This window comes from Calonectris borealis, chromosome 8 (genome assembly GCF_964195595.1).
Source record: "Calonectris borealis chromosome 8, bCalBor7.hap1.2, whole genome shotgun sequence".
NCBI lineage: Eukaryota > Metazoa > Chordata > Aves > Procellariiformes > Procellariidae > Calonectris > Calonectris borealis.
This window is the reverse complement of record NC_134319.1, coordinates 6088017-6111891: the sequence shown is the minus strand read 5'-3', so window position 1 is coordinate 6111891 and position 23875 is coordinate 6088017. Positions and strand designations below refer to the sequence as shown.

The 23875-nt window shown below is 42.6% G+C and overlaps 1 long non-coding RNA gene across 1 annotated transcript in view; it reads left to right on the top strand.

Moving 5' to 3' along the window:
- The window catches only part of LOC142084747 (uncharacterized), a 58204-nt gene that overhangs the window by 24562 nt on the left and 9767 nt on the right, over positions 1–23875 (top strand). Inside the window, exons 3-4 of the long non-coding RNA XR_012674434.1 lie at positions 4701–4786; positions 15747–15940. This is a non-coding gene — a long non-coding RNA (uncharacterized LOC142084747). The remainder of the gene's footprint in view (positions 1–4700; positions 4787–15746; positions 15941–23875) is intronic.

The window sequence follows — 23875 nt, the reverse complement described above, 5'->3', positions numbered from 1 at the left end:
TTCAAAGGAAGAAAAGTTTGGATAGCAAAGGTTTGGCAGGTCACTGCGAGGGGCTGCTTGCAGGTTCAGGAGGCCCAGACTAGAAAAGTGATGATGCTGCAAGTCAGAATCCAGCTGCATTGGCAGGTCTGGGCAGGAGAAGCAAGTTATACAACAACCCTTCCTTTCCTCGCACCACCGTCCAGTATCAAACCCCCTTGTTTTCATTAGTGTTAGCTCATTTGCAGATTTTTGTGAACAGCATTTCATGTTGGAGTGCTTGTCTCTGATGTGCCCTTGTGTTTTGGATTATTATTAACTGTTCTCAGTGGTTACCTTTGTCCAGGATTCACTCACTCATCTGAGTGCTGCAGCTTCCTTGCCACTGGCTGTTCAGACCCCCATTCTCCCCTCCTCTTTCAGTCTACTCAAAATGCTGTTGCCGCATGCCTTTATCCTACCCTTTTCTCAGCCAGCCTGGCTTTTCAGGGCTCCACACAGGCAAATTAAGCCACGGGGAGCAAAGACTATTCTGCTGCCCTTCAGTAGCCTGCTGTCATAGGAACCTGCCTGCTTGCTAATATCTATACTGGCCTTAGTTATAAACGCCAGTGGGGTGCTGTGGCTAACCAGAGAATAAACTTACTTGCAGTAGCTGATCTGCATCAGGGTTATAGTCTTGGGTGATCCAGTCATAGCAAGATGTGGCAGTAGTGATGGTTGTGCTGTGGCTGCAGATATGTTGGAATTAACTTCAGATGGACCAACTTGGGGGCTGGTAGCAGTCCAGCTGTGGCATTGTGGAGGTTAAGAAGGTAGCAAAACTCTCACCGGAAGCGTGGTAAGTGGCAATTAATCTACAATATTTTGGCCATCGGGTGGCTTAAAGTGCATCCACAGAGCTGTAATGACATATCCTCCAGCTTCCAAATCCCACTGTGTCTTCCCAGGTAAGACCTGAACTTAAGATGTTCTATCTGAATGGGGGAAATGCAGTGAGCATCCCAAGAGTGCTTATAAACATCCCAGGAAACAGGATGTTGGACAGACTTTTTAGAAGTAAACACACTGGGTGACTTAGTGAGACTACCCATCACCAGCAAATGAGTCTGAACTTTGAAGTTAAATGGTCTAAATTCCAGAGAGTCCAAAGGTTTTACACACTGGAGTGAAATGCCAAATTCTGCAGGCCTATCAGAGGTATAGTGTTGGATTAAGAGCTGTATATGTAGTGATGACCTCTTGCTGGTGGGTCATCCAAGGACATTTTCTGTGCTAAACTCAGCTTCTGATGGTGCAAATCATTAATAGCCATCGAAGTGGTGGAAGAGTTTGATCTTGTGAGGTCCTCTCCAAAACCTAAGCAGGAGAATAAAGAGGTCTTTTAACAGGGGGTGGAATTCAAATGCCTGTTAAGATCAAGTAGTAAATTCATCACTCTTACTTGCAAAATTGTGGGCTGACAAACAGAGCCCACCACCCGACGAGAAAGACAGCGTGGTCTGAAAGACTTTCATATAGGATACAAATATAGAGGTGCAACAGAGGGCATAATTTTTCTGTGCTGTCAGCTGGAGAGAAAATATTTTATGCAACAACACTGAATTTAACTTACAGTTATAAAGTATATATTGTTCTTGTAGGGCCACACTGGGGTTTCAATGAAGCAAATGGCAAAACTCCCACTGACAGGGTTTGGCCCTCAGCAACTTCGGTTCCGGAAGTTATTTTGTTATGTATTATATGTAGAAAGAGGAAGGTTTCCAACCTATCAAGCTTTGATGCAAACAACTTTTTCTATTTATGTCAGAAGGATGAAGTGTGTCCTGTAAGCAGCATGCAAAAATTTCCAAAAGGCTGGGTTATTGAATAGTACCTCAGAGTTTTAGTGAGAGATCACACAAGTGACTTTCCAAACTTACTCCCTATGCTTCTGTGCTCTCCAAATATATGGCAAAATGTGGAGCAGGCTTTTCAAAGGCATTAAGCACCCCGCCCCCATTTTAAGGGCTGTGTTAACTTCAAATCAATATAAAACCAGGTGTCTAACTTAGACAATCCCTGGTGTTTCATAGTTAAAGATTGCCATAAAGAGCAGTGTTAGTTAGGACATAGTGAAAGATCTCAGAGAAGTTCTGTTGACTTAAAAAGCAACAGGACTCAGCTCTATCTAAAGGGTTTGACACACAAGCAAGCATCTGTCAGCTGCCCAGTAATAACTTGCTGTTGGTATATTCTGACCCTGTGACAATCCCATTAAATGGAAAATAATTAGATTTAGTGTTTTTCTCTTTAACTCGTGGGAAAGCTACCCCATATTTGAAAAAAAAGGTCCCCCAGGGACATGAGTGTGCATGTGGACTGAGAGAAGCTGGTGTGTGGTAGTTTGTAACATTGCAATCACTCATTTCTGCATCAGAGCTCTGTGATACAGCAATTTCCATTTTTCGTAACTTCTCTTGTCTTTGCTGCTGCTTCCTTTCAATTGCCATTTTCCCTAAGAGAAAGGGGGATAGATTTGTCTCATGGCATTCGTAGGCCAATACTGAATGTGTAAGTTTGATGCCTGTATACCTTTTCTTGTTTCTGTTTTCCTGACTGATGGAGATAAGCTGCATCCCATTGCCCTGAGGGAACAAGACCCACGGTGGTGGTTTGCTGCTGGTTCTCTCAGCTTAGAATAACACGATGCAAACTGAGCTTTTGTTTACATCTGTAAGGGTTAGATGGATACTCAGACAACCACTGGAGGCTCCTGTCCTTTAAGGTGGGTTGTAGCTGGAAGATGTCTTTATGATCAGCCAAACTGATCCAACTTCTGAAAACCTGGCAGGCACTCTCTGGTTCAGACTGTGGCAAATATTCATGCACAAATGGTGAGGACATCCAGTTCTTTTGTATCTCTTTTGTTTATATCATTTATTCATGGAAGGAAGGTGTCAAGTTTGAAGCAACACCTGTGCAAAAAAATTACATTTGTGATGTTGCAGAAGCTGTGGTGGCTCCTGAGCAAGCCCAGGAGGGATAAAGTGTTTCCAGAAGCCTGGGAAGAGCAGAAGTGGCTGGAATACTATGGAGGGAAAGGACTGTGTCTCTCTGCCTCCGGTGCTGGACATTGGAGTGCCTACTAAATCTTGCAGTGGGTAGAGTGGGACCTGCTGGTGGTGCTGCACATCTTTTATCTCTCACAAAGCCTAGTTAGGTGTTAGAGGTTCTCTGTGGAGAACCACCTGTCTGGTGAGATCCACGGCAAGCTCACACGGCAGGGTGTCCTGAATGGACGTGTATTCAGGGTGGCTGAAGACACCGTCCACTGTGAGCATTAGGTCTCTATGCTGGCAGTAACTAGCTATTGGATGAAAAGGCAGCAGGAGCTGGCACATTTGGTTCAAAGTTTATAATTAGTGGACTGTGAAAAGGAGTACAGTTCCCATCACACAAGGGGAAAACTCAGAAAAGAACATTTTTTCGGTCCAAGGTGTGGGAAAATGAAACTCCTATGACATTCTAGAGAGGAGAAACCAATGGCTCTTTGCTTTACAGCAAGACAGAGGTGACTTATACCTTCCAGAAAGCTGTATAGGACCTTGCTTGGGTCAGGCTCAGCTCCCTGGCTTCATGACAGTGCTCTGGCAGAGCAGCAGATTGGTTCCAATATCCCAGATTGTTAAAAATATTGTTAGGAATACTCTTTGAGAGAGCCTGAAGTTAATGTGAGGCAACAGGTTATATCTAAAAGGACTTTTTCTTACAAAGCAGTGTCTGATGAAAGACTTGCAGTCTCTCTTCAGTTCATATGGTAGCAAAAAAATATTTTAGCCACACTGCAGGCAGCCAGATAGTTCATAAAAAGATTCAGTAACTTAACATGATCTTACTTGTATAGAACTTGCTGTTCTTTGATGCAACTAACTCAATCCAGGAGGGCTTTAAAAGGAGAGAAATAAAGTGTTTCTAATTAAAAATTTGAAAAAAATTTTCAAGAAAAAAACCTAACAGAAGAACATCAATTGTAGAATTATTTAATTTAAAAAGTTTCCTAATTCTCCCCATGTTTCAACATGAAAGGTGGATCTGTGGCCAGCTTGTTAAGTGGAATCACTTGGCTACTGGCCCACACACATGGGTAGCAAGCCAATTTCTGCCCTACTCCTCTACTCCACTGCTGATGTGCTGCAGGAGTGGCAGGAGGAGACAGATGGATGTGAGCAGGAACACTGCAAAATTGGCAGAGTCAGCAGTTGATTGGATGCCATTTTTACAGCTGTTGGATGTTTGAATTTGGGAAAGGAAAGCCAGCTCGTGATTTTAAGAGAAGGATAATTCCAGTCCTTTAGTGTCTCAATAGGGAAGTGATGGGGAGTGACAAAGTCTTTGAGATTTTGCAACTTGTGTGCACGCTTCTCCTTGTCAACTTCTTAAGGTGACAAATGAGGAGAAAGGCTTTTTTTGTTGTTAAATCTTTGAGGGGAAAAGCATGTATGATATTTCTTAAGTAGGTTTAGGTCAGAGCAAAACTTACTTGATCTCAAGTTTCACTGCAATTTCGATCATTCTCTCTGGCATCTGGTGCCCATTTATAAGGTACAAAATAAGGAATCACTTAAAAGCATGCGCAAGCAAATGTGAAATTTGTGCTAAAACAATGCACTTGGGGATTTTAATAGAATAATTGACCCCTTCCTTGTTTGTCTGTCTAATGCTCACTTTGTTCTCTCTAGATCTCACAAGATATTGAATTTACTGGCTAGAAAAGGACTGCAGACTAGAGAAAACAGAAAAATTTGCTGAGAAAGCAGAAGAAGAGGTTAGTGGAAAAATCTTGTTTTCTCTGGGCAAGTAGTACTTATTCCCCTTGTGATCAACACCAGATACTCTCCAGCAATGGTTTCTTGTTTTTCACTCCACCCTGAAAGAGTTCTAACCAGAACTGTTGTGTTTTACTGGTTTTACAGATTTGATAAGAAAATTCTGAGCGCCATACAAACCATTTGAGATAACAGCAGATCAGTACTGAAAACCTTCCACCCCACAAATTCCCAGCTACCAAAGAGCTTTACAGACAGTGGTGACAGCCCTAAGCTCTCTTGCTCTTGTTCTGCACGTTTGTCATGCTGGAAGGTTTTTTTTTTGCAGGTAGATCTTAAATTTGTAACGGAAAAGAAAGCTGGTGAGTGTTTTGTGGATGCCAGGCTGGGAGGGAGAAACGATGTGCATCTGACTTCTGGGTGAATCGTTGAACAACAGAACAAGTGGTCAGTACTGCAAAACGCCTGTGCTTCCCTGTGACATGCATACTGTGAAACCTGTATACTGCCATCACGGTTTGAAGTGCTTGTTCTTTGGACTAGAGTATGCAGCTCTTTCTGGAAACGAGGAATTTAGTGCTCCCTACGTGTCTGGTCCCATACCTCAGCACCGGGAGAGAGCTGCTGGTGCACTTCACTGAACTGTTCTGAAAATGGAAACAGGGGCAAGAGCCACAGTTTCAGTGGCACCTTTTCAGTGGTGTCTCCTTGTCTGCATCCTTTGCTCGTGTCCAGTCATCCCAACCTTTTCCAGACAGATCTCCCCATTCTGAGTGAGACTACTTCAATCAATGAATGCAAAGATTTGGGTATTTCCTATTCTAGCTCTTGGACTAATGCTTAGGTCTCTGGCCTCGGATTTAGTTCCTTGCTTCTCAGATGCCAAGCAGCTATTTGGATCCTGTAACCAGGCTTTCCTTATGCTGGCAGAACAAGTTACCAGCATGGCCTCATTCCTATCAGTAAGCGTGCTTTATATAGCCTCTTTGTTTCTCAGCCTGTTAGTTTTACCTGTCCCCAGGAGCAAGTGTTCAGCAGAGGAAGGATTGCACAGCCAGGCCCCAATGCAGGACATCCATTTGTCTGGCTTGGAAATCCCGAGTTTTGAGGTCTGATAATTAAGTGTTTCATTAAGCCTGACGCTGCGGTGGAGCCTGGAAAAATATGTGCTGTGTTTTAGAGCACTTTCACATGCTGGGGCGCAGGCCTCTCTGCTAGAAACAGCCACTGGGGGAGAGTTGCGGCGGATAAAATCTTCGTCTGAAAGGATCCAGTGGGTCTCCGAGTGAGGAAGAGGTGCAGCTGACGGCAGCGTGTCCCAGCGACAGGCTGAGCCGCGCACACGCTGCACCACCTGCAGCCTCTTCCCCAGGAACCTCCCGGGCGGAAGCAGAACGGGCCGAGAAGAGAAGAGCTGTCCTTGGGGGAGGAGGAGACAGAGGAGGATATTGAGGAGGGCCAGAAAGTCCCGGGGAGCTGGAAGACTGTCAGAAGGGAAAGACATGACTGGAAGGGTCCCAAAGATATTAAATGTGGGGGAGGAGATTTTCTCTGCATCTTTGGATGAACTGGAAGGCATTTGAGCATGGCGGGTTCCCTGTCAGCTCCTTATCACCATATTCAGGCATCTCTCCAGAGCCTATCAGGAAAAAGGTTTCTCGATGAATCGTTTGCACTGAGTAGTTCTGCTGCAGACACCAGAGGTGCAAGGCACTCTTTGGTCCCGCGGTTTGATGCAGCTATACTGATCTACATCACATCTCCACTCAAAATCACTTTTGTCCTGAGAGAGACACTGCTCATCACGATCAAAACAGTCCTATTTTAGAAAGAACAAAATGAGAATTAAATGGCAAACGGTTCCAGTAAAGGGAGTTAAATCTTAGAAAAAGACTGATGCTCACAGGCAATCTCACTGCTGTCAGGTTGTGCTGTAGTCAGTCATCTCAGCATTGCATTGGCCAGTCTGATTTTCCCAAGTGCCAGCTGGGTTTATGGGTTGTACTTGTACAAGAAAGAAAAACCTTGTATGATGCTGAGAACTCTCTGTTTAGGTGCCTGTGCACGGACAGATGATGTATACAGTCATAGTTGGATAAAGGGTATTTTGCGGTTGGAAGAAAACACTGTGTAGCATTTCTTTTACACCAGTGGGAATGACCTGTGGTCTCTGCTTTTCTATTCAGCCTGCTGTTTATTGCTCACAAACAATGGAAATAGCTCACATTTAAAGCGTTTGCTCATCTTAAAACCAAGACCCAGTCAAAAAGGAACTCTTTGAAAGAAGTTTTCAGCAATAATTTACTTCACTATAATATGAACAAGCTTGAACTGAAACTTATATGACCTATGACTTATCAGATTTTTCTTCACAGACCTTACCCTTTAGCACATTTTTCATGATAATACAAGCCAATCTGTTTATTATTTTCAATTTAAAAAAGTAAAAAAGTATTGCATCCTCATGAAAATTGCTTCATTGTTGGGCTGTTTGAGTGGTCAGTGTAATATATCATTGTTTGATCTGGCAGAACCATCTATTTATAAGCTAGTATGTGTCAAACTATTTTTTTGGCAAAACTGGGAAGACACCTGGTTTAGTTTAGATTCCTCGCTATGTAATTCCAAACATCGCTCAGTCCTCTTGGATTGAAAACGCAGGCTAGGATCCAGACTTAAGAGTGCTGCTGTCATTCACAAGATGCTCAAGGGCCTCTGCTCTCAAGGTTCATGAGATCATAAATTCTTTTTTAATTTTTCTTTTTTCGTAGTTCAAGTCTAGGCACAAACCCAAAGTAGGGTACATATTACATGTAAGTGAGGCACAGTCGGTCCCGTTCACTGTTTCGGAGAGAGTTGCCTGTATTGACCAACAGAGGTAGCAGCAAGGCAGTTAATGAAAGTTTGCTGATGAGATCAAGAGGAGTGGGTGACCTTTGCAGAGCTGTCATAAAACTTGGGAAGACAGCGCAACCCTGGGCCATGTTTGGGAATAGGAATTAGAAACATTGTATTTCTGCACTTGAGTAACTTTAAGGGAGCTGATGATTGACATGCTGTTGAAAGGCACTATTCAGTAACAGTGCAATAATGCCTTTACAGAGGTGTCTTTGTAGTTTACTAGTTCCCTTTTGTTAGAGCTGATATATGACATACTGTATCAGTACTATATTTTGATACAGTTCCCCTTTTGAGTCAGCTAGATCATGCTATTAGACAAGATTCAGGATGTACATGTCGCTGTTGCTTGGTTTTAAAGTTCAAGAGCTTATATTGATGGATTCATATTAATTTCAACTATAATTGTTTACAGGTCTCATAAAGGGAACTGGGATCATCATTGTCAAGTGATTGCTATGATGAGAGTTGTAGTATGCAACACTGTGTGCATGTTTAGCACTTACATAAGTGTAGCAGTAAAGATGAGCAACAAGAGAAGGTGAGAGCGAAAGAAAGAGAGGAGGATGAGATAGGAAAAAGAAAGGTGTAGATCCTGACCATATGCTGTGTTCCTGGTTAAACCAGTGAACCTGGTCCTTTCTGTCCAATAACATCATACCATTGCATCATTACCATGTTCAGCCTTTGCAGGCTTTGTTTTTCCTCTGTGGTGGATCTTCTGTCCTCTAACCGAGAAGTAGCCCTTTGCAAGGAGCTGGCCAGTTGTCTAAAAAGGTCCAGCCCCTCTTGATTATTTTCTCTTCATCCTCCTGATGAGGGAGATAGGTGGTCTGGAAAACAGAATCCAAGTGAAATGGTTCATGCACAGAGCAGCTAAGCAAAACTATGCTGGCTGAGGCCAGCTTATTTTTCATCATTTATCTTGTAAGGTAAGCCAATGCAGTAGTTTAGGACAAATTTATTTTAAGCCTTAAAGGGCAAAGGACTTGTATATTTAACCACAGACTTAAGTACACTGAAGTCAGTTACCTCAGTGACCTCCTATCTCCTACTAAGCAAAGTCCTTCTGTTTCTGCAGCCCATGTTTAGACACTCCTCTCTAATACAACCTTGACAATGCTGTGGGAAGACGATTTCTTGGTTGTGAGTGAATGAGTGGTTATTAGTGGCAGCTGAACACTTACCAGTGTGGTGAGCAACACTGTGTGGCCATTTCTGATGTGCGTTAGGTACTCAGTTGTGCACTGAATGAAGAGTTAGGCACCCGAAACGAGGATTGACATCAGCCATCTTGCTGAGAGGGCTGTGAAAGGCTGCCAAGAGAAATATCAAAGAGAAAAGGGTGTCTGAAATATTTCCCTTCATGTTACTTCAAGTTAAAGTACCTGCGGGCTGGATTCAACCAACTTTATGAGACTGTGCTTAACAGCCCAAAGCGGTCTGGTGCGCGGTGGTGCTGCGTTGCTCCATTGGACAGGCTTTCCGTTAAAATACGGCCAGGTGGGGTCACAGTAGTGACAGCCTTCTCTATAACAGACCTCAACTTACAACACTTGGTGAAGTGGAAGAGATACGCTTTAGACCTTCTTTAGCCCAGAGGGTTTCTGATCCACCTCTTTCCATTTCATACTGGAAGATAACTTGGGATGAGGAAAGGGGATTCTCTAGCTTTCCCGTTGAAGCTGCTGAGGCCAGAGGGAGCATTACTCTAGCCACAGAAGATATCCCCTTGTTTTCCAGCCGTCCCTGTTCTTAAAACTCTGTACATATTTCACTGGTTGGCTCTTTAATGTAAAATTCAGAAACTGTCTAGTTACATGGGATTTGTGTCTTATCTTCTTGGATTCTGATATGTGAAATCCATCCAGCTTGCACTGTAGGTACCTAAGTGGTTTGCTGGATCTGGCCCTAAATATTTCTTCCGCTCAAAATATGAAGTGTCATCTTCCTATTAAGGGAGCATCTTCTCTGATAAGGCCATTCCTTTTCTTACTTGTCTAATACCAATTCCAGGCTACTTAAATGAATGGAAGTTACATGGATATGCATGACAAATACCTTCATTTAAAACCAGGCAGTAACTGTGCCAGCCCGGTCTCTGATGGTTTCTGGGTCTGAAAAGTAAGATAAGCTAAGAACCTAGAGAAGGTAAAAGAAAACCTTAGTATCAGGAGTCAGTAAAGGGGCTACATTTTCTGCTTTTGCATTAGAGATTCTTTCCTGTAACTCTTGCAGAAGCAGTGGGACAGACTATCCCCCACTATATCATTTATTTGAGCATATATTGGGTTTGAGTTGTTATCCAGTGAGAGGAAGCAGGATGTTGTGGATTGGAAGCATTTCATACTGACTCTGTGTGGACTGAGAATTCGGTCCTGGAGACAGTGAGACATTTTCATTTTTGTTTTTCCTATGTTAGTAGATCATTGTAGAAGCAGCACTTTCCAGCTTCTTCAAAAATAAGAAAAATTGTGAACATCTTTCACAGCTTTTAAATGTAATATTTAATTTTTAAACAGTTCTATCTCTGTGTCCAGAGTGTGGGACAATTGCAGACTTTAGTAGATTAACATTCCTTAATAAATGTGAACACCTTGAGCTATTTTCTTAGACCATTACCAGCCTGTCCTTGAAGGACATGAATGTCCTGTTTCCTGTAGGGGATGGCATTTTATTTCTTGTTTTGCCAGTTTTCAGGATCCCAAGATCTTTTATTATCTGAACTTGGGTTTTTGAAACACTGTGTCATCTTTACTGCTGTAGGGCTTTGTTGAAAACTTAGTATTTCTTGGACACAATGTGCCGGCATTTACCCAACAGTTAGAGAGCAGAGATTCATAGTAATAGGAATATGACTCAAAGTACTTGCATCAGGCTTAATAATGTCTTTTTACCCTGCAGTCAATTACTGCTCCCTTAATACTTCTGACTTCTCTGCTTCCTATAGTACCTATTCATTACAATTAATGAGCTCAGTCTTATATTTGTCCTTAATATCATAAGGGTAAAGAGGATGCAGGCCGTTGGAACAACTAAATGATTTTGTCTTCCATATGCAATATGGAGTCCCAACACGGGATCCTTGCTGCTCTTGAGTGCTTGTTAGCTGAGCTCTGACAATGAACGCTACTTCCAGTTCTGTACATATCACAGTAAAAAGTATGGCCTGTTCCCGTGATGGAGGCATAGACTTGTTTTATGAGTGTGTTACACAAAACACCACAAGCAAGTAGATTCTGATTTTTATTTGGTGGTAATCTTGATCAATAGCAGCTAAATCATTTTCAGAAGAAAAATAAATGGGAAGAAAATTTCACATTTATATTCCAGCTGTGCAAAGGGATCTTGGGTTTTTCCCCATCCTCTCCTCCCAGAGCTTGTCAGCAGTAGGAATTCATAGTAATAAAAGCCAGACTTATTTCCAATGCAGGTGTTTCTAGAGTGATTGTAATCTTTCTGATTAACTGCATCTGCAAGAGATCTCATCATTACAAGCAAAGCAGAAGTTATGAAGGAAGGTGCCCCTAAAGCAGTGAACTGGCAATTAAAATAATATTATAGGCTCTGAGACATAGGATTGCATGGGGAGTTTGGAAATACAGTAAAGATGGGTCTGAAGATGTCATTATGCCACCAAAATCTTTGAAGCCTGCAGCAATATAATGGACTGGCAAAGGCAAAGGAACCCAATGCGATTAGGTAGTGCTGAAATCCAGCTTTTGGAGATTAAGCTGCATTACTAAGATCAGGGGTGCTTATCAAATTCAGTCCCAGCAGACTGCCCTAAGTCATCTGCCCTAAGTCATCAAGGAAATGGCTGCAGAAAAGTAAAGTGCTGATCTTGCGAAAATAGCATTTTACTGCTTGTGAAAGTCCCTAGGACAACAGCCTTGGAGACTAGGGTCTGGTTTCCTCACGCAGAGCAGCAACATACGGTTTGGTACATTACAAACTGAGTGGTCTCACGCTGTATTTGGAACAACAAGATTTAATTGAGATGGAAATTGATTAACAGTTGCTAATCAAGGCCACATTTCTTCTAGCCTCTCAGTTGGGGCATGTGAAACATTTGCGAATGATTGTCATTCCAAGCTGAAGTTTTAGTGAGAGCAGGATAAATTTACACAATGTATATGTATATGCCATAACTTGCCTAGAGGTTTTCATAGTCTTTATGGCCACAGTCCGAGTAGAGCTGTCACAAAAGGGTGGTACTGTGAGAGGTGAAGTGCACCTCAGCTTCCTGATGGCAACACTATCCCCTTCTGGTCACCCTTGCTGCTGCTGGCAGATCTTATTCCAGATCTTTCTCGGTTGCCTGGGACTGAGATCTCTTTCCCCTAATGCTCATCACTACTCTGAGCCCTCCAGTTATAACAGGATATTGTCCCTACAGCAACCTTTTGAGGTGAGAAGTTATTTCCATACAGTCAGATGCAAAAATAGGTGATTATCCAGGACGTGTCAGGATTTGAACTCTCAAGTGCCAGTCCAAAACCGTGTTTTGGAGATAATCCATACTGCGTTCTGCTTTGTGGTGTAAAACCAGCTGACACATGCATGTGTGGCACAAACAATTAAACTGTCCCTTCTCAACTAGAGGCACGACAGTCCTTTGGTTTTCCCATCATTACTTGTAGAGAGACAAAGGAAAGGAATGCTTCAGTGTCATACTGCCGTGACCTAAAGTCAGAAGGCTGTCTAAGTTGTTACTGGAGGAGATCCAGTTGCAGAAAGAAAAATTCTTGCCAAATCAGCTAGAGAAAGTTGACTGAAATATGTTTGAAGAGACAGATTGTTCAGCCATCTATGCAGCTGGCTCAATGGAGGAAACAGTTATTCCTGGGTAATTGGAAGCAACTACGTGTATGTATGTATAAAAAACCATATAAAAATATATATTGGGCAGTCTTTCTAGTTGTCACCATTTCTCTGAGTGAGAAGTCTGAAATCCAAGGGTAATAGGGGGAGAACTCAAACCCAGAAATTCAGTGTTGGGACCCTCCCACCCCACCTCCCCCAATAATCCCCTATTTCGTCGTCGGAGTACATGGCTCTGGATATTGCTGAGCACTTGTTCTGTGCAGCGGGAGATAGTGTTTCACATACACTAACCCGCTGTCCCCATTCTGTCCTGCCTTAACAAGCCATACCAGATTTCCTTTGCTTCATCATGTATCGTGAAACAGGGAAAGCCATTTGGTTTAGTGAACCTGGTTGCTAAATCAACAGCTAAATATCAATGCAGAACCACGGCATGTACTTGTTAGCAAAACATTTCAAATGCCCCATTCTGCATTAATTTGCATTCTGGGACTTGGCAGCAGCACCAAATTTTGTATTTGTTTTGGGATACCACAAGAAGAAAATCTGTTCCCTTCGAAGCATTTACCCTTCCCTGCCAATCTGTCTCTGTTGGGCTAACAGCGGGACACAGCGGCTTGGGACCTGGCCTTTCTAATGGTACTGAAGGGTTAAACTGAGCCCCAAGCACTTGTTCTTCCAACATACCCTGCACTCCTCACTCTCCAGGATTTATGGTCATCTAGTCACATGTTAAAAAGATTATTGGAAAAATATGTAAATGAAAGTTAATAAGTGTAGCGGAGTGGTGTAAAAGCAGACTTATTAGCAACAGGATGCAAGACTCTGCACATGCTACATTTCTGTTGCTGGAAACATCATCAAAGAGCTTTCCAAGGCTGCAAGGCCCAGATGGATTTTACATCTTTATGCACCAGCCCTGAGCCAAAGCTGAATTCACAGGTGAAGTTGACACCATAGCATGTGGGGAGATGCCTGGGTTGCATGTCTGTCCCTCACCCGGGCTGCAGTTCTGGCTCCCAGGAGAAGTGGAGGTCTCCTCAGAAAAGTGGTTTTGGGGAGAACTTTGCTAAAAATAATAACAAAAAAAAAATGGTGCAAAGGACAACTTTGCTTCTGCATTGGGAATTTAATGAGGCTTTGGCCTTTAGGCTGAAAATACACGTCACAGCCATTCCCTTTCCAGGCCCATTGGAGCTTTTCCTCCTCTAGAGGCTACATGTCTTTTTGCCAGCAGCCCACAGGGCAGTGCTTTAACCTTGTTCTTTTCTCCCATTGCTGGCAAAGAAGTTTTAGACTTAAATAGCAAAACACCAGTGTCACAAAACACATCTGCTTTCAGCACCCACGTGGCTTATGGCTAGGATTTCTGTGGCAGCTAGAAGCAGTGGCAACCAGTCTGGGCAACAGGACACTGAGCAGAAACCCATTTTCCCCAGGGTATCTGCCTTCCCTCTTGCAGGGTCTGCTCTCCTGAGAGAGAATCCTCCTGCTATGTAACTGATGGATAGATTTCACACACCCAATACCCCATGGGGAGAACCAGAGACGGGTCTGTGGCTATACTCAAGTTTTCGGGAAAAGGTCTAGATTGTAACATTTGGGAATTAATATTATTTAAATATCAAACAGTTAGGTATACTTGAACTATACTCTGCAGAGCCCCTCTTGAATTCCACAACAGAGACTGTCAGTGTACCAGGCTGGATCCCATTCTGTAGCCTAGAGATGTAGCCAGAGTCCCCACTAAATTCCCTGTCTGTAATGGCATTTGCTCTCTGATTGCCCAAACAACACGGATCCCTTTCGCATCACGAGCAGAGCGTTTGGGGCTGCTGCAACAGTCAGCTCTGCACTGCGCTCTGTCTGCTGGGAAGACAACGCAGCGCGCCAGCAGGCCCGGTGCCCAGATCCATGCTGTGCGTGCGCGGGCCAGGGATTCTGCTGTACACATTCGTCCACTTGATCGGGAACCAGATGGGCGTATTCAAGTCACCTTAAATCTGGTCTTTGGAAACCTCAAACTGAGACAGCCTTTAAAAAAATAAGCCCTCAAACAATAACAACAAAACCAGCATGTGACTAAAAGCTGGAATGAGGCACTGCCAGGATTTCTCTTGGCAACCCGTCATTCTAAGAATCTGCTTCTTGCCACACTTGTGCAAGGCACATTATTGAACATTTCCTGACTATTTGCCCAGGATGCTATAAATGCTGTCCAAATAGCAGGGTCTCGCCTGCCGCTTTGATACATCTGGCTAAATTGCATTAAGCAGCACGCCAGAGGCTGATGGAGTCCCCACAGGACGTGCTCCGTCTGTCAGGCTCTCCAAAGAGCCTGGGTGATGAATGATAGCGCTAACATTAAACAGCTTGCCTGTGATGTTTTTCAAGTGTCCCTCCCCAACAGCTCGCCTGCTGCCCTGTCTTCTAGGAGATAACCCAGCACAACAGAACATTACCTCATTAAGAAAGCTAGCTCTAATTAAAAACAGACAGGGCATCACCTCCCTTATATTAGCTTGAAGGGTCCACCCTGCCATTTAAATTCTTTGGAAGATTAATGCCCATACACATTGTGAAGAGTGATGTTCTTAGAAGTAGTCAGTTTGGAGCAAATGTTAGACATAATGAAAGTGAGCATCAACAATAAAAATTGTAATCACAGGACCTTGAGATGTTCATGCGATACTCTGGAGGGGGTATGTGTATGTGGGGTGTGTGTATCAGAGAAATCTCTCCGTCCCTAGCTTAGAATAAATAGAGAGACATGATTTTGTCCAAACCCCATGTTAATATGATCTAGACATAGTGTTTAGGCCCAAGTTCTGTATCAGTACAATATACCCATCTGTACCCAAAGAAACAGCATACCAGCTGAGTAATATCAAGAACAATTCACAGGACACCTATCGCAGAGCCTTCTACAAACATCCTGTCACATCAACTCCTCTGTTCTTCCCATTACTCTGAGTTTCAGTGTAAAGAAAGGCCAGGTAAGAGATGGATTTGGCTGGCCCCTGGATGGATGGAAAGGAAAGGGGAAAATGAATCATATCCATGAACTCACAGCTCAGTTTTCATGGCACTCAGGTTTTTCTTCCCTGATGACTCTCTGGTTTATTTTAAACCAAAGGTTTTTAGTTCAAAAATGACTTAATTTGGAATAATTTGAAGAAAGCCAGTAGCATCACTTAAGTCACTTACTACTTATTTTGCCTTTTATTCCTACAGAATATTTGGCGCAGAGCACTGCCATGATTTGTGCAGAATTCTCATTGCAGGAGCGGCCTGACACAATGGAAGAACTTGTTACTTCAGGATTTTACTGCCACCACCTGACTGACAAATCTAAGGCCGCCAGGCGATGAGCTCTGCCCATGACAGCAGCACAGGCTTCAGCGAGCCCATTCCACGCTGCCCTCCAGGTATGCCAATACAAGCAGTTGTGTTGTCTGCTGGTGAAACAAAATCTGTTTTTTTCATGTGGATCAGTTTCCTGGGATGGTTTGTCCCCCTGCCACCCCCACTGGCCTAAGTCCGGCAGGTGAGATAAAGTGGAAAAAAAAAAAAACAACAACCACCCCAGAAGCAGCAATAGGTATAACTTGCATCTAATCTGTGGGGCACTGTTTTCAGCAGGGCAGTAAGAGGAGAATAACTTTCCTATAGTCTTGGCTGTTCACCTCTAACCTCAGAGCATCAGAGCTCCAAGTTCAACCTTTATTATTGATAGCCTGCTTAAGAGCCCCTTGTTTGGATGGTGTGTTCAGTTCATATTAAGCTGGTCAATAGCCAAGATACAAGAGTACCTATGGATTCACATTTCATACAGGGAGCCCAGAGGTCCAGAAGAATTATGGTTATATCCAATATGCTGACAATAGCCTATTTTAAGAATATATACTAACATTATCAGGTGCCGTCTGTTCGACTGAATGGTAGTTTCCCAGTTACTCAAATCACAATTATCTTAAGTTATGGTGATTTGTGTACTAAACAGCCTTTTTTTTTTTCATTGACAAGACAAGCCTTGAAGCCATTAAAAGCTTGCTTAGCAGCCCACTATACCGGAAAACTTTTTCAACACAAAAAATGCGTTTTAAGTTGTCAAGCATCATGTAAACAGTCAAATGCAGTTGCCTCTGGGTGGAAAAGCTGAAGAGGTTTGTTTGGGAAAGGAAAGCATGACAGAAGAAAAATATGTGTTTATATATCTATAGATACAGCCTAGACTTTACAGTTCGCAGTGCGTCATTTTGGTACAGACTTTTAGTGAGCCGCCTTCCATATCCCTCTCCCATTTCAGATATCCTTTGAAGCAACTCCTCCAAAAGACTTAACTAGACTTAGTCTGTGACCTGAAGAAATGGCTGTCTGAAATGCAGATGGCATGGGCCATAATTTCAGATCATGGTGTCGCCTGCACTTTGGCAATATTTTGTGAATTTTGAAACAAAATTTTGTGAATGAAACAAAAAACATAGTTGGTCAAGGTGGGGCCACATTGCTGCTTAATTAGCTGATCTCTTGGACAAAACATCTAGATCCACTCAGTATAATCTGTAAGTTCATCACACATTTAGTGGAAATAGGTATCCTGGAAGAAGGCTACTCATCTGCTGTACATGTCTCTCCCTTAGCAAATGTTTGGCTCAGAACCTAAGCAAGGGAATTGAGGTTTAAAACTGAAACACTAGACTTAACGCTCACCTTAATGGGCACGTAGGGACCTAAGAATGGATTTCATGGGGAAGAGCCAGTTTGGATCCTTGCCCAAATCTTAGTCCCCAGTGTCAAGGCTCAAGAATGATCAGGTGCAATCAAAAAAAAAAAAGTTTCTTATTTCTCAGTTCTCCAGTTTCTGGTTCCTGCCAGTGTTCAGAGTGAGATTGTCAAGTACTCCAAGAACATCTGTTTTCCAGCAAGACCCAAAGTATCGGGAAGATGTGGAAGTGTACCAAGAAAACCTGTTATCAGGAGATCATCAGTCTAGTTATAGAAGGTCATCTGGAGAGGGCAGGAAGCCTTAGCAAAGCTGGCAGACTTTTGAGGTGCTTCTGTCAGTAATTATTTCACTGTCAGCACAATTTCACTGGATTCTCGGAACCATAACTGACCTTACAGCTCCACATGGACTCCTACCCCTCCATTTATGGTGGTGTTCAGACTTGCAGACAAATTCTTTTAATTCATTAAGCATTCTCCCTGTTGTGAGTATGATCCGGAACTCTTCATGATGCTTTAAAGTGTTACAGGTTTAAAAACCAAAACAAACCTGGCAATAAATGACTTTTTCAGTTTGCTTTTGAATAATCTGCAATAGTCATAAAATCAAAGAGGAAATAATAAAATCCAATATTCACACACGTTAATAACAAAGTGGAAATGGCTTTTAAAAACTCTCAACCTCAGTCTGTGCTGCATCCTTGGTAGTTCCTTAAGGGATCCCTTAAGGGATATAAGTGGCAAAAGTTCTGGTAGAGCAGAGAGCAGAGTAGACTTCTCTGCTTCAGTGGTAAGACCCACACCTCCATCCTAAAACTGACTAGTTCCATATTCTCACCCTTGCACACAAGGAAATAACTACAAATTAAACGGCTTGCAGCTGTGGAAATTGCGGAAGGAGAGGGTAGAACTTGCTGATCTCAGAGTGTTCAAGCAGATCAGTTTATTTGGCACTACAAGCATCACATGTTACACGTCTGTCCCTCCGAAATATGTGCACCTAGTTTCCAAATTCACCTTGGGTTACTAGTAAACTGTTGCTCTTCTCTTCCATTCTGCCCATCATAACCTTTGTAGCCATGATTCGGCAATTCTGAAAACATCCTACTTTCTTCCTTCCCAGAACTAGGTCATCTTCCACCATTCTACTGTTTTACGTGCCAAAATTTGATGAAAGTTTTTGATCAAGACATTGTTTCTTCTTTGCTTCGTCAATTCCTCTAGTAGATAAAGTAACTTTTTCCCTCAGTAACTTAATACAGTACCAAAGGACATTCCTTCAATGTACCATTTTCCAAGTTGATTGCTTGCAACTCTGCTCAGTTACTGGCACACTTGCCCCAGAGCACTTACAGTATAAGTCGTCTATAACTCCCGAATTCTGATTCTGTTTAGATCTAGTGTAAGGGATTGGATCATTTGACTGTTCTCCCCTCAAGGAAGGCTGGCATGTGGTTCTGCATATATGGCACACTTAAAGGTTGTGGAGTCTTCTACAGTTAACCCAGACCCTACTTTCATTTTCAGATAACGGTGCAGTAGTAGACTCCATAAACTGTCCCAACACCATACAATGGATTTGCAATCTTAAAACAGCTTTCAGAAAGGCCGGGGCAGCCACAGCTCAGGAGTACCTTACCTGCAGATTACCTTCCTGCTGAAAATCACATTACAAGATCATCTTATTATAGTAGTCTTCAAGAAACTAGCATAGTATCATAGCATGTCCTTGCTGTGCACAAGGGGGTGTGATGAGAAGTAGGAGGGTGAAACAAAGCAAATGTTGGCTGACAAATGTTTCGTGACAGCAGGACAAGGAGGATGCTCTATACTACAAAGAGGAGTCTAGCAAGTCATGGCAGGTGGTAGGTCATCTCATTTCGATCTGTCCTAACAAATGCAGATGTTGGGCATATCTAACTTTCCAATGCACCAGGAGACAGTGTTTTTATAGCCCTAGTTACTTCACTCATCAAGGTAATTGGCTGCAGCTGAAAACAGCTACACTCCCTCATGCCTGCCTCTTGGCAGACCAAACAGACACCTGCACTAACTAACCAAATTGGTGGGTTTTTTTTTTTTTTTTAAATACTTCTGTTAATACATTAGGCTGCTAAGCAAGATACAAACTTTTAGGAATTCTGTATTAGCAAGACCTCCAGAAGTTCTGTTTCTCTGTAAGTGAGTAAACTCTCACCTGAGCCTCTGGCACCTTGGGGCAGAGCCTGTCACATTTGATGGGAGCATACGAACACCCATGCCTTGGTCTGCAACGCTGCGTGAAGATCTGTCAGTTACTTCAGGGCTGCCTGCACCTGACAGGCAAACTCCTGTACTTCTACGTTACACTAGTGCAGAAACTGTTCCACCCCACTTAAATAGGCTTGCTTGAATGTAGTCAGATATTTGTGTTAACTTCTTTTATTGCAAGCTGAGGCCTTTAAATAACATAAGACTTGCAAACAGAGCTGAGCAGAGAATGTTTCTCTCATTCTCTAAAAACTGGGAATCTCAAGCTTTTTCCCTGCTGAGAGTCATTACAAAACCAGAAACAGCTCACAATAGACTAAACTTATTCCCCTGGGATGTGGTAAAGCCCATCTTCCATCCTGGCCAGGCCTCACTCAGGATATTCTGAGTTGTCTTGGCATTAAGTAACAGATGCATTTCTGAAGAGTTTTAACTAAGACATTTTCCAGCAGAAGACATGTCAAAATGGTCCTAACCAGACCTTACAATAAAGTCAATTAGTCATATGTTTTGGGAGGTTCAATGGTTAATTCCAGCTTCTAGTTCTGTTGCAGGCAGGATTTGACACAGCTGGGACTGGTTAAATAAGAAACTTGAGACTTGCGATGACACTATTGCAGGCCTAAACATTAGCCTGGGCTAATGACGACAGATCTCTCTCCTCTCAGCACCAAAGGTAACAATCAAAATAGTCTTGGATGTGTCTTACTCGTTTGCAGATCCAGGATGTTTCAGGATCACAAATCGGCTAGCAGAAACTCAGTTGTGATCTTTACTTGCAGCAAGTAAACGGGGCACACTCTTGATCTCAGTTTCTCACTGATGCTTAGACTCCCTATTTTAATGCTAACCTTTCAATTCCCACAATCCCCTTCCAAAGGGAAAGGACTCTCATTCCCCACAAGCCCTCCAGAACATAAACACAACACTAACCTTCACATAGAAGAATTTATTTGCCTAAGAAAGCTTTTCCAGAGAGTGAAGTAGTTCCTGACTGTAGAATTAGAGTTTAGCCATATAAACTCACTTTGGGGTCTGTAGAACAGGATATGAACGTGGATGAAACATTAAAAATATGAGTTGAGAATAAAAGCTCTCCCTAAATCTCCCTTATTGTATAAGCTGCTATGAATTAAAGCCCTTTCAGACTGATTTTTAGTCATCAACATAATTATTTAGGAACATTTTCCAGACCAGTGTTTTTTACAAGTATTTTAACAACCTGCAAATCAGGAAACTGTAAATCAGAGAAATGAACTGAAATCAGCAATCACAAGGCAGAAGGCCCCTGCCTTAGACTGTGACAGCATGCCGTGAATAGCGGCAGCTCTGCTCCCTAGCTTGCAAACACTGGGAATGATTGCTAGAGATAGGCCTGAGCCACTGGAGCCTCGGGCTCGGCAAGGTTGAGAGAGTTCAACTCCAGTGCTGTGAGCCAGAACACACTCAGATCCTGTTCTCGCTGTGAAAGATGGGGCATAGCAAGACCCTGAGTTTGGATTCTCTCCTTCCTCCTCTCCAAGCTGGACAAACCTAGAACCAAAAGCCCTTTGCAAGCATCTTCTTCCTTTCCCCAGAATGAATGAGTTCCACTTCACTTTCATATGATAAACTTGAGATAATAGGTTAATAAGCCTTAGGAAGAGCAAAGCTTAAGTTTAGTGCCAAAAAAATATAGCTGTATGCTTTCTAGAGGTGCACTCCATCAGCCTGGGTCAGTCTTACCTCAAAGCAGAATACAGAACCCTATTTCATGGTGTAAGTATGGCCTTAGTTTCCCTGGAAAGGTTTTTTGTAGCCAATTGAGAGTTTATTCACAAGTATTGAACACTGAAAGACTAATTCAGCTTTTGCAAATATGATTGAGTGGCAGCCATTGGATTCAGTGGTCAGCAACCTGTTTGAAAGGCAGGTGTTTAATCTTTCATAAAGGATTCATGTGCCAGAAATCAAAATCACTTCTGTCCCATGCTTAATGACATGGCAGAAAAGTGAACCAGTGAAGTCCCTGCTCTGTTCTGTCTGGGAGTGAAGTGTCGTGATTAATGGCTTTCCTAGGAGCAAGTGACAGCATACAGACATTAAAGGTGAAATCTCATATTCCAGGCCTCTAAAATCTTCTACCATTAAGAACATGACAATCACTGTTGACTAAAAAATGTCACAGCTCTGAGATCTCTACTCCAAAGATATTCAATACTTCTCACAACCAAAGCATGGATTTTCAAAGCCATTTGTCCAGATACCCAGGTACCTGGAAGTTAGGGCCTTGCATCTTAAAATATACTGTCATCTCTTGAGACCCTGTTTCCAACTTTCTGGGCTTTAGTTGCATCATCTGCAGAGAAACTAGAGACTGCTTTGGCAAGCCTGAGGGGTGGCTAAAGAGGTACCTTAGAGCTTCAGAAAGTTAGTGGAGCTTGTTTAGGGTAAGACAACAATCAGCATATTAGCTGTGCCTGGGGAAACACATGAAGGTTTGCTACAGGTGTTTTAACTAATGAGGAAAGAAGCAGTGTACCTTCCTACATTCAAGGAGTTTGCTAAAGCAGGAAAAATGAGGAACCCACAGACCTCTGCAATGGTACAAGATGTAGAGAACTAGCAGTCCCCTAGGAAGAAGAGGTGCCTGCAGTTACAGTACCTCCCCCGGGCTGGATTTCTAACCTTTCCTATGAGACAGAAGCTATCCACGAATGAAGGCTAAAATCACTAAGGAAATATAGAATTTTACAATGATATGTATAGGTCTAGCAAGGTTTGAGAAGATTGCTTTTTCACAAGCTCACAGCCCTCAAGTGTCCCAAATACAACACAGATCTCGTCCTGTGAGAAGAACAGGAAAGCATATTAAACCTCAGCGCTAGTCTTCATTCTTGCAAGTATAGGGATTTGTTCACATGGTGGCCTATCTGAATGTAGTCATCTCATAGTTCATCAGGGATTGTTCAGGACACTCTCACCAGGACAATCTACAGCAAAGCTTCAGTTATTTGAAAAGTCTCTATAAAGATGTGGTACAACTAAAAAAACTTAAGCAAAAATAAACAATAGCAAAATAAAATTCCTATATTTAATTTTCTTCTTAGCTAGTACTTACCCAAGACATCAAAAGAGTTCTCCCCTCTACTCCTCTCAAAAAAAAAAAAAAAATTTAAGCCCGGCAGAGCCACTTATATAGCCAGATAGACGAGGCTGCGTTAGTGATTACTTGTGCTTGGCTGTAACCACACCCAGGGAATGTATAAAAGGTGAGTTACAGGAGCTTCTCTCTTATAAAAGGACTGAGGTGGGGGAAAAGGATGAGAGGAAGATAAATAGGTTGTATGAGTCTTATTCTTTTCTGAATAATAATGTTTCTTATATAAGTCTGAGAAGAGTCTTTCTTATTGTTTTTTGAGATGCTTGGTGTTTTTTTTCCTCATTCTATCTCCAGCTTCCCCTAGGCTTTGCAAGTTTCTGTTTTAGCACAGAATAGGTTAGTGTTCTCTAAAGCTAAGTGGTGGCTCTCCTTGCTGAACTTCCTTCCATAAGGAAAATGAAGTGGGATTACCAGGAGGGCTGGCAGCAATTTCTTAAACAGTCTTCTGAAAGTTTTTTAAAAAATAAAAATCATAGCAAATAACACACACAAAGATAGTCAGTACTCCCATCTCCTTGTACAGGCTGTCAGAAATGCTGGCAGCTGCTGCGAGGAGCTGAAAAAATCATCATTATACTCTAGGCAGCTTGAAGTCAAATAATATGTGCTCACAAAAGGTTTTCATTTTAGAGCTATTGTGCCTGGCCTGTTTTGGAGGAGGGGAGAAAGAGACCTATTGTCTCTTAAAAAGCAAAATAGTGGCCTGGTTTTAGTTCTGCAGGAATGGAGTGATCTGTGTGCTATTAGCCGACAGTAAAGACATCCTCTTTGCAGATCTTGCTCACTGCTCCACTTAGTTTGCAACTGGTAACTGCCAAATCCCCACAGGGTAAGAGGCCTTGCACTCCAGCTGTTGGAGAAGTAATATCCCCCACTGCTCAGCATGATAGGAGAGTAATAAAAACATCATTTCTAATAGGAAAATGATGCTTGCAGAAGCAAATAGAGACTGGCTTGCTTAACAGGGAGGGGGCTTTGGGAAGGACAAAGCCATGCTTAGCAAGCTTGTGGATGAAGCCTTCAAGAGGGCAAGAAGTGTCACAGAATCCTTCAAATCTAGGCAGATAGTGAATCTTTAAGGCATTTGTAATTGCTATCTAAAGACCTGTCAAACGTTTAACAGACCCTACAATTCTTTGTGAAAAAGATGGTTAGGAGCTTTCTAGAAGAAAAATACTCCTATTTTCAAGGAATTACCGCAACTTTTCTCAGAGCCTCCCTTTTGTTCCTGACTCTACTTTTC